Source organism: Macadamia integrifolia, chromosome 3 (assembly GCF_013358625.1).
Source record: "Macadamia integrifolia cultivar HAES 741 chromosome 3, SCU_Mint_v3, whole genome shotgun sequence".
In the NCBI taxonomy this organism is placed as follows: Eukaryota; Viridiplantae; Streptophyta; class Magnoliopsida; order Proteales; family Proteaceae; genus Macadamia; species Macadamia integrifolia.
The window spans coordinates 30,863,435-30,875,635 of NC_056559.1; positions in this window are offsets into that span (position 1 = coordinate 30,863,435).

Genomic DNA, 12,201 nt, shown 5'->3' on the forward strand with positions numbered 1-12,201 from the left:
AGGGAGCGGGGTGTTTCGTCAAAACCCAGATTTTTCGTTTTTTATGTACTTTGAGTTTCAAAAAAACCGAAACAGAGCTTTACACTACCAAACGGTTTTTTGCGTTTTTTGGTTCTATTAACACTCAAAAACGCTAGAAACGTTTTTTATGAACACTACCAAACGGCCTCTGAGTTTCAAAAAAACCGAAACAGAGCTTTACACTACCAAACGGTTTTTTGCGTTTTTTGGTTCTATTAACACTCAAAAACGCTAGAAACGTTTTTTATGAACACTACCAAACGGCCTCTGAGTTTCAAAAAAACCGAAACAGAGCTTTACACTACCAAACGGTTTTTTGCGTTTTTTGGTTCTATTAACACTCAAAAACGCTAGAAACGTTTTTTATGAACACTACCAAACGGCCTCTTAGTTTAGACCTGGTTTTTAGGGCTGGTAGTATTTCAAATCTCAACAAAGTTTTCAAGTTCAAGTATTGAAGTTCAAGTAAGTAGGCTTCTATATAAGTATTCTCACCTCCCCTTTCATTCCCTCTTCTTACTACCCATTCAATTCTTAATTTAGGATTTAAATTTCAGTTTTTACTTTGATGCTTTCCCTTTCCCCCAAGGTTCATGGCTAGATGCATGTGTTGGCTTTGCCCCTCTCTAGTTATGGAACCATACTTTTACTTTAATTATTTATATTGCATCTCTTTCCCTAAATCCAAATAGAAAAGCCCTTGTAAGAGTACTCTCTGGTCAAGTAGGGAAGCTCATATTATTTATGGTGCATCCCTCGGGCTAAGTAGAGATACCTACTTGTGTGCCTCTCTTTAGCTTTATTTCCTTTTTATTTTATTTATTTACTTTTCAGTACTTTTTAGTTCAGCACTTTTACTTTCAGTTATTTGCTTTTTAGTTGCGTGGTTTGAGTATTTAAATTCCTAGATGACGAATAGTTAGGGTTACATGTGAATGGTTATGTCGTTCAATTTTTATTGAAATTTCAATTCCAATTTCCTTAGATGTGTTGGTTAGGACCTTTTTAGATGCATCTGTGTTAGGACGGTAGTTAGAAGTAGATCACCATAATCAATCGTTACGCTTCTGCATTACTAAAAGAAGCTAAAAATAAAGTGGCTGCTCTCCTTATGTTCAACCCATTATCTACACTGAACCGTACGCTTGTGTTTACTTTTAAAATTCAAACAAGTTTTTGGTACCGTTGCCGGGGAAACAGTTTCATGTTATTTTTCGCTTTCTTTTGGTAAATCAAAGTCCTTTGTTTGCTTTGTTTTCTTTTTCCTTTTCTTTTATTGAATTCCTGAGAAGAACAACATGCACTAACAGTTGTATCAGTGGAGGTCACCAAGCCTCACATTATGATAAAGATAGGTTTTGCCTTGTAGTTCCTTAGGAATTGAGCAACCCCGGATCCCTGCCTGTAAGCTCGCAAAAAGCCAAAAAAATAAGAAAAAAATATTTTCCATTCTTTTGTTCTAGTTGTGGACAGTGTCCTGTTGCATTAGTGTTATGTGGGTACGTAATATTGTGAATCAGTTAGAAAGAAGAGATCCAACAAGTATGACTTTATATCTATACTGTCATCGATACCTTTCAATATGGGAGACCAACAACAAAACCCTCCAACTAAATCTCTTAAAGATAGGTCTACCCTGATAGAGCTACCCAACCTTCCTGCATAGTTCTACCACAAGCCCAGGACAGTAATTTTGAGCTCAAATCTCAATACATCATTATGTTACTCCATTTCCATGGGCTGACCTCTGTGATTGCATACCTATTTCTAAGGAAATTTGAAGAGGTATGTGTTCTGATTAAGATCCAACAACTTTCTAATGATGTTGTTAAGCTTAGGTTCATTACTTTTGCATTGAAAGACCAAGCTAAGAAGTGGTTATATGGGTAACCCATAAATTCCATAACCACATGGGAAAAATTCACAGTTGTTTCTGTCACACCCCGTTCACCCTGAACCGGAGTGGTGACCGAGTTAACACCGGTTAACCCAAACCTGCCAGGATCATCAGATACTGTATTCCACCACAGCATACACACACTAACGTCAATTCATCAGATCAGCGGAAGACTAAGTTTTACCTGTAAATAATTCCCATATACTTGATACCCAAATGGTGATACAATAATTATATACATTTGGGCCCGAAGGCATGATATATACACAAAAAGAATAAAGTTTAAATATCAAGTATATACAAGAATTCATCAAAAATCATCAGAGTACACAGCTCGGCTCGGTATCAAGGCTGGAGCTCAGCTCGGCATCAAGGGTTGTGCCCAGCTCGGCATCACATAGAAGAGCTCAGCTCGGCCTCGGTAGTAGAGCTCAGCACGGCCTCCAAGGGGGAGCTCAGCTCGGCCTCAGAACTGCTGTCCCGCAGCACAACTCTCACATGCGCAGTCTACACCGTGCTCAAACTCCTCAGGGGTCCACCAGTCCTCTTCAGGAAACTCGACTGTGGGACCCGCCCCATGCTCCTCAGATGCATGACCTGCAAAATCATCTAAAAAGGGGTGTACACGTGGAATGAGCTCACTAGCTCAGTAAGTAGAGAGGTGGACCACACACAACAGTTCACACATCACAACACATCATATGCACTACATGCCATGCAATTCATTTTAAATCACATACACCTAATCAACATTACTAAGTCTTTGGTTTTAGTGCTACTACAACCACCATGCGCGTATACTCCGGGTACGAGCTGCGAACTCCCTCCCGTGATACGCCCATAGGGCTGTTGGAGAAGGCCCACCGTGAGTACTCGGAAAAATAAAGACAATGCCGTCCACCGGCTCTCAACAGAAATGTAAATAAATGAAATAACAATGCTGACTCCAGCAATTTAAAAGCAGTACGATTGGCCCTCTTGAATGTACCACCGGGGTTGCCGACTGTCCTACATGACTCGTCGGGCGTAATGCCTAACCGCCACAGTGTCCGACAACCGCGACCCCAGCTTCCCCCCAAATGGCAACCCAACACCTTAACCCCTGTTGGGAAGGGTCGTAGCACGGGATGGTGAGAATCCTAATACCGCATGCTCCTATATGACAGTACGACTGCATAGTGCCTCCGTGTCCCATACCACGGGCCACCAATGCATTCGCTTCCAAGCCGACCACGGCATCTAGTCTATCAATGCATTATGCTCCATGATGTCCACATTCAACATATAAACATCTCATTCAATTGGCATTTGAAAAGTAAACATAGCATATATGCACATCAATGAGTGGAATGACTAATCTATATAGCATATTCATGATGACATGACTAGATTAGATATAGTTATATGAATGCCAAACAAATGCCTTGAAACAAGGCCAAACGTCCTCTCTCCACTTACTTGTAGCCTACAAGGATTCCCGTTCGGTACGGGAGAGATCCGGAGCGAATCGGGTTGGATTTGGTGAACCTAACATAATTGAGCGGGGTTAGTACTTCACCATTTTAGAATCAAAATTAATGAAATCCGATGTCAAAATCATGTTTAGAACGTCGAAAGAAGGTCACACGTCCGATTTGGGTTCGATCGGACATAAGGATCACATTCGGGGCCAAACAGGTGGGTAAGACAGGTGGGCTGTCTACCCGCCGGTTATACCCACCGGTTATGACCGGCCGGTTATACCCACCGGTTATGACCGGCCGGTTATACCCGCCGGTTGTACCCGCCAGTTTGGCCAGGGACCTCTGCCTTCTCAGGTGGGTACCTCTCAGGCGGGTAGGTACCCGCCGGTTATACCCGCCGGTTTTGGCGGGAATGACTCTGTCTCTTCTCTATCTTCTCCATCCTTTGGGGAATAAAATGGGACTTTCCCCCACCCATTCTTCACACCTTTGAAGTCCTATAGGATGGTTCTAACCTAGATCTAGGTTAGATTCAAGTGAGGAAAACCATCTTACCTTCTTTGCCCAAAAATGACTTCAAACCCTTCAAATCACTTCCAACTCACAATGCTTCTTCAAATCCTTCAAGATCAACACATAAATCATCTATTAAACCTTAGATTCATCATTTCAAAGGGTATTTACAAGATCTCAAGAAACCATACTCGAATCAAGGGTTTAAAGCTTGGGTATGGTGAACGTTCGTGAAACCCAACTTTTCTTACCTCCAACTGTAGATCTAGAGTTGAAGATTACTCTCCCGGCACCGGAATGGCAAGATCTAGCTTCGGCGCCACTGAAAACCTTCCTTTCTTCCTCTTCCTTTCTTCTTCCCTTTCTTTTCTCTCTCCTCTTTACTTTTCTCACCAAACGTACGAGGGTAATAAATGGAAAGAAAAGAAATCATAAGGCTTTATATACTATTCCTACTTAAGTGAATAGTGACGGATGGGTCACTCAGGTGGGTGGGTGTACCCACCTGTTATACCCGCCTGAGAGCCAAAACTTGGGATTTTGATCGGGTTCGGACCTCGGCGCGAACCCCACCCCAGGCATACAATGTAGTATACGTATATACCTTAAAATACGGATATAATACCTGTTTTATCCGTACATAGCCTTATGGTAGGTGCACGTACACAGTTTGGGAACTCCCGTCTCTTCTGGCACTGGCTCGGACTTGTCGGGCCAGTCGGTGTTTAAGGTCACCCGTGCCATCATAGCCTATAAGGAGCCCGCTCTAATATCCTCTAGCTCGGTTCCTGCATGGTTAAACCGGTTCAATCGCGAAATCAGATCGGGTTTAAGAAGCGGGGTATTACATTACCCCCCTTCTGAAAAATTTCGTCCTCGAAATTGCGTACCTGTTTGATTAAAAAGATGAGGGTACTTGGCTCGCATTTCTTCTTCTACCTCCCAAGATGCTTCTTCAAGTGAATGATCAGCCCATCACACCTTTACATAAGAAATGGAGCGATTGCGAAGGGTTTTCACCTTCCGGTCCAAGATTTCAGCTGGCTGTTCTGGGTAGGTCATATCAGTTTCTAGGTACTCTGGTTCCATGGGTAGTACATGAGATGGATCATGCACATACTTCTTCAGCATGGATACATGGAATACATTGTGAACGTCCCCAAGCGAAGGTGGCAGAGCAAGCATGTAGGCTACTGAGCCAACCCGGGATAAGATCTCAAATGGTCCCATGTATCTTGGGCTCAACTTCCCTTTTCTGTGGAATCTTTGCAAACCTTTAGTAGGAGAGATCTTGAGAAATACCTTTTCTCCTGGCTGAAATTCAATCTCCTTCCTGCGGGTGTCCGCATAGCTCTTTTGACGGGATTGAGCTGCTTTAATCCGTTCTCTAATAACATCGACTTTGTCACATTTTATTTGTATCATCTCAGGTCCTAACATTCGACGTTCACCTACCTCATCCCAATACAAGGGAGTTCTGCACTTTCTGCCATATAACGCCTCATATGGAGCCATCCCAATTATGGCTTGGTAGCTGTTGTTATATGCAAACTCCATAAGAGGTATATATTCTTCCCAACTGCCACTCATCTCTATTGCACATGCCCTAAGCATGTCTTCTAATATCTGTATGGTTCGCTCCGACTGACCATCCGTCTGTGAGTGAAAAGCTGTACTCAAATTCAGTTGCGATCCCAAGGCACGCTGTAAGCTTTTCCAAAATCTGGAAGTGAACCTTGGGTCCCTGTCTGAAACAATGCTCACTGGCACTCCATACAAGCGCACTATGTTGTCCATGTAAAGTTGTGCCAGTTTGGTCATGGAGAACTTGGTCTTGATAGGAATGAAATGAGCAGTCTTGGTAAGCCGATCCACAATCACCCATATCGCATCCATTCCCTTAGGTGTACTTGGTAGTCCGGTGACGAAGTCCATTGTAATCCTTTCCCACTTCCATTCTGGTACTGGGAGTGGCTGAAGGGTACCATAAGGTCGATGCCTCTCAGCTTTCACTTTCTGGCAGGTAAGACAAGTCGCCACATACAAAGCTATGGTGACTTTCATGTTTGGCCACCAGTAACTTTGTTTGAGGTCTTTGTACATTTTGGTACTTCCTGGGTGGAGTGAGTACTCGGAGCTATGTGCTTCTCTCACGATTTTATCCTGTATGTCCAAATCATCGGGTACACACAATCTGTCTCGAAACATCAATGCCCCATCACTGGCTAAAGTAAAATCTGGGTCATTCATTGTTTGGTCTTGAACCTTAACTCTAATCCGCTGCAATTCAGGATCCAAAGGTTGCTTCATTATCACCTCTTGCCTAATTTCCGGATGCACCTGTAGAGCCGATAAGGATACCATCAACCATTTAAGGTTTTCTGGTTGAGGTTCGAGCTCTAGGGTTGCCCCTTCATACAAGAGGGTTTCATCCATTAGCATCGCCTCTTGCACAAGTGGTGAGCTGACTGCTAAGTATGAGAGCGACACAGTCTGTGTCTTCCGACTCAATGCATCTGCCACTACATTAGCCTTGCCGGGATGATACTGAATATCGCAGTCATAATCCTTCATGAGTTCAAGCCATCTTCTCTGTCTCATGTTCAGATCCTTCTGGGTGAAGAAGTATTTCAGGCTTTTGTGATCACTGTATATCTCACACTTCTCCCCATACAAATAATGTCGCCAGATCTTAAGGGCAAAAATGACTGCAGCTAGTTCCAAGTCATGAGTGGGGTAATTCTTCTCATATTCCTTTAGTTGTCGGGATGCATACGCTATTACCTTACCGCGTTGCATGAGGACACAACCCAAACCAACCTTGGAAGCATCGGTATAAACTGTCATTCCACCTGTGCCCTCAGGAATAGTCAGCACAGGGGCAGTCACCAACTTTTCTTTCAATTCCTGGAAGCTCTTCTCACATTCCTCTGCCCAGTCGAATTTCACACCCTTTTTAGTCAACTTGGTCATTGGTGCTGAGATCCGAGCAAAATTCTCGATGAAACGCCGGTAATATCCAGCCAAACCCAAGAAGCTTCTAATTTCAGTAACATTCTTGGGGCTTTCCCATTCCACTACTGCTTTTACCTTAGCAGGATCTACTTCGATTCCAGCTTTAGACACTACGTGCCCCAGGAATCCAACTTGTTCAAGCCAGAATTCACACTTGCTATACTTGGCAAACAACTGTCGATCTCTCAACCTCTGTAACACCATTCTCAAGTGTTGAGTGTGCTCCTCTTCGGTCTTGGAGTAGATCAAGATATCGTCAATAAAAACAATTACCCATTTGTCGAGCACATCCTGAAATACTCGATTCATTAGATCCATAAATGCTGCCGGTGCATTGGTTAACCCGAAGGACAACACTAGGAACTCATAATGGCCGTATCGAGTCCTAAATGCTGTTTTGGGTATATCACTACTCTTTATCTTGAGCTGATAATAGCCGGACCGAAGGCCTATCTTCGAAAATACCCTGGCTCCTTGCAACTGATCAAATAAATCATCAATGCGTGGCAATGGATACCGGTTCTTAATAGTTAGCTTATTCAACTCCCGGTAATCTATGCACATACGCAAACTACCATCCTTTTTCTTGACAAACAACACCGGGGCACCCCAAGGTGAAACACTTGGGCGAATAAACCCCTTTTCCAATAGTTCCTGCAACTGCATCTGCAACTCCTTCAATTCAGCTGGTGCCATCCTGTATGGAGCCTTAGATACTGGAGCTGCTCCAGGAGTCAAGTCTATGGCAAACTCCAACTCCCTATCAGGTGGTAAATGCATCAGATCATCTGGGAAAACATCGGGAAACTCTTTGACCACCTTTACTTCTTCTAGAGGTGTGACTTTTGCATCAACATCGAGTACCGAGGCTATGAAACCCTGACATCCACTTTCTAGCAACTTTACTGCTTGGAGAGCGGAGACAAGGACCTTCTTCACCCTTTTCATTGTATCTGCTCGGTATACCCACTCTTTCCCTTCGTCATCTGTTACCTTAATCAGCCTTTCCGCACATATCACATTAGCTCGATGAGCCGACAACCAATCCATACCCAATATAACATCAAAATTCTGCATATTGAATTTAATAAGTTGTGCATCAAAGTTCTTCTCACTAATCTCCACTGGGCACGGCCCATACACTTCCTTCAGCTGTGCAATCTTACCAGTAGGCATACTAACAATCATTCCATGGTCTAGGATCCTGGGTGACATCCCAAGTTTCCCTACAAATCTCTTAGATGCGAATGAATGAGTAGCTCCTGAATCAAATAAAACATAGGCTGGTATGCCCGATATGGGTAGGATACCTAGTATAACAATGTATATAATTTCAGCAGGTCATCAATATGAATCATAATGAACTTCTTAATTTAAAATGTACCTGCTACAACTTCGGTACTAGCCTCAGCTTCCTTGGATGATAGGGCATACATCCTTCCCTGCGGTTGACTGCCTCAAGGTAAGGGAGGTCGATATGCAGAGGACTGACTGGAGGGCAAGGCTGGTCGGGCCCGACAGTCTTTCGCATAATGCCCATAGGAATGGCAGTTGAAGCAACGAATCTGAGACGTCGGAACTGGAGCGGGGCCCCTCTGCACTTGACCCGCTGCAGATGGAGGTCGAGGTGGCCTTGGAGCTGTAGGTGCCACACTAGTGTTCGGGCGAAAAGAAGTAGAACCCGAACCACCAACTGGCCTAGGAGGGTAGCCAGATGGCCTATAGGGCTGCCTATACATAGGCCCAGAACTGTATGATCCGCGGTAAGCCTTGGAGGAATTTCCCGCATCTGGGAATGGATTTGTTCTCTTCCACAGTCCAGGAGTGAGGGACTGTTCACCTTTCTGCTTATCTTCCATTGTTTTGGCCTTCTGTACAATCTGGCCATATTCGGTCAAATCCAAGACTTCAAGCACCGACCCAATAGATGCTTTTAGGCCTTTTAGGAACCTTGCTGCCTTCTCTTTAGCTGTTCGCATATGCCTTGGGGCAAAATGGAACAAACTCTCAAACTGTTGCTGATACTCAAGGACAGTCTTACCTCCTTGAGTTAAGGCCATGAATTCAGTCTCCTTTCGATCTCTGAAACTGCGCGGATAATGGTTGTCCAAGAACAACTCCTTGAACTGCTCCCAAGTAGGTTCTGGATGAGCAGCCATCAATATAGGTTTGGAGGCTTGCCACCAAGAATTTGCCTCTTTCTTGAGTTGCAACCCAGCACAGATAAGTTTCTGGGCATCCGTGCACTCAAGCACCTCAAATATCTTCTCTAATTCTTGGATCCATTGATCCGGTTCCAAAGGATCACTCCCCACCTTAGAGAAGACCGGTGGTAAGTTCCTCTTGAATGACTCCACTACCCTTGACGTATTACTCGTCGCCGGGAAGTTAGGAGCATAGACAGGATAGTAGGGGTATGGAGGAGGCATCCCATGCTGAGGAATACCGAATGGTGGGTTTGGAGGTGTATCCACCACTTGTGGTCCCGTTCCCGACCCTACAGGTGGGTCCTGCGGAGTGAGTACCCGGGGAGGTTGACCCGGTTGAGAAAAATCCAACTGTTGCTGGATGGCAGTCATAAATGCTTGCTGTTGCTGAAGCATTTGATGCTGGAAAGCTTGTTGGGACTGCTGGATTATTGTAGCAACATCTCCCGGTGTAATGACCGGTGGAGGGTCCGGGAGTGCAATCATAAGTGGGTCCCCATGTGCCCCACCCTGACCAAAGGTCTCTGGAGGTAGTGGAGGTGAGGTATGCCCCACAGAACGGGACCCCCTAGGATTTTGTGGTCGTCCGACCCGACGAGGACCCCGCGAGGTACCTCGGGTATTACTACCGGATCTAGTACGTACCATCGTATCCTGGTACCTGGAATACATCACACACCATATTGGTTAAACACCATAGGATTGGTTTAGGCACACAATCATATGCCATTACATGAGGTGTTGTAGTGTATGATAGCCTGTAAATAATCATAGCTCAATTCCATGATACAGGCAAAGTCCACAGCATACATGCCAATGGTCCCACTTGACCATAGCATTTTAATTATAGGAATAATATCAATAGTGAAAATCAATGTAATCATGCTAGGAGGAGAGAAGGGAAACAAGAAGAGAAGGAAAATTTTCAAATTTTCAAAATTCTACACAACTGCCATAACCGGTGGGATGAACCGGCGGGTAGGAGCCCGCCGGTTATACCCGTCGATCTTGCCCGTGTTAAAACACGAATAGGGCCAGTAGGGCCCTGTTCTGTCTTGTCTCTTTCCCCATCACCTTTCTCTTTCTTCCTTTCTTCCTTGGCCGATCTTGGAGGTCTCCTTGGCCCTTCTACTCGCGAGTTTACTCACCCACTCGGCGCTTTAGAGAAGAGTCAACTCATTCTCCTTCAAGTAAGTTTCTTCTTCTTCCCTTTTCCCAGAATTTCCATTTGGGTGAAATGTATGAATAGGGTTTACTTTCTAGGCTTCCTTTCCATGTTTTTCTCCATAGAATAGTATCACCATGTGATTGTGAAGCTTTTACTGTAGTCATTCGTAGTTTATAGGAATTTCATCCCTTCATTTGGAGAAAACCCCAATCTGTGCCCTAGGTTTCCCAAATTTTTGGGGTTTCTTAAATTTTTGCTCCTTTTCTCCAATTGATGGTTCCTTTGTAGTACATTCCACTTGTTTTATGCTTAATATGCTTTAGATTGCATGAATCATCCATTATGCTTGGAATCCCCATGTTTTCCCATGAAAATCCCTATTTTTGCATTGGTTTTCCTTGATTTTCATTCATACATGTACTCATGGAACTCCATAATCTATTTGGGGTATGTTCTTGCACTTTCATGATCCCGTTACTACGGCATTTTGCTCTAGACCTAGGGTTTCAAGCTATTCTCCATTACGTTCAAATTTGCACAATGGGCTTGAATTCCCTCCTTCTATTTATGCTTATTGCTTTTGCTGTCATCCTGCTGTTTTGGCGTGTTTCTATGCGTCGTCAACTACCGTGCGTCATGTCATAAGTTTCCTGTCGTTCCTAGATTGTCGCCATTCCGTTTTGCATAAATTGGGTTTTGGGTTCCCCTTTTTAATGCTGCTGTCCTTTTCTTGCTGTACTAATCCCTACTTCTTTTTCTTATTGCCAGGATGTCGTCACGCACCGGCAAAGGACCATCTTCCTCTGGCGTTCGACGCAAGACCACCGCTTCTAAGCGAAAGAGTGCGGAGACCAGCTCTTCAGCTCCTCGCACAGGGAGACCTGTACCTACTCAGTCTGACCCTACAGACTATGATGAGGAGCACTTCCTCAGTGCCGAGGCCGCAGCCAACTGGCCCAACTTCCTGAAGGGGTCAGTGTTGATGGAGAAGACCGTGGTAGTAGAGGACTTCCACAAGGCCAGGCTTCAGGAGAGGTTCTCAGCATTGGGCTGGGACTCTATTCTTCAGGTGGACCGACCATGCTACGAGCAGCTCGTCCGTCGGTTCTACTGTAACCTGGAGGTGTCGTATCCATACGGGGAGTTCACCATCAGCAGCTTGGTGAAGGGAGTGGATATCCAGCTGACGGTAGGCACCTTGGCCAGCATATTGGGTATATCGGCGGTGGGACACCGATACTACAGTCCCCCCAGGGGTAGGCCTCAGGGACCGTTCATGAGCATGGAGACACCGGACTTCATCTACGAGACCATCTACGGCAGCAGCAGTCGTCCGGAGTCCGAGACATCCTTCTACCCTGAGGTTCGTCTATTTGCCCGGTTGATCCAGTTCAACCTGCTCCCCAGAGGAGGTCATCGGAACCAGGTGGGTTTCATGGCGGCTTTCATTGCCTTTTGTATCTTCACGGCCGCAGAGGGAGGCGGCGAGCACTTGTGCCTTCCCTATATCATTCTCCGAACGATGGAGCACCACACTTCCCACCCAGAGGATGGAGGATTCCCTTACGGCAGGATCCTCACTAGGATCTTCGAGTTCTTCGGGGTGGATCTGAGCGGAGAGGAGGGGAAGACTCCGGCTGATAGGTTTGACCGGAGAAATCTCTTGAAGATGGGTCTTCAGACCCTCATGGATTCACCTCCTAGATCAGGAGCTCAGAGAGGTAGGGGTAGGAGGGCTGCCCCTATGGAGGATGTCCTCATGGAGGAGGAGTCCAGTGAGGAGGATGAGGACTACGTTCCTCAGGACGAGGAGGAGGATCTGATGGGAGGTGGCATCCCTGAGGAGGTGCCTCAGGAGTCGAGAGGTCCTGGCCCTAGTTCTTCTAGAGCTACAGCCTCACCATCTGGAGCCCCACC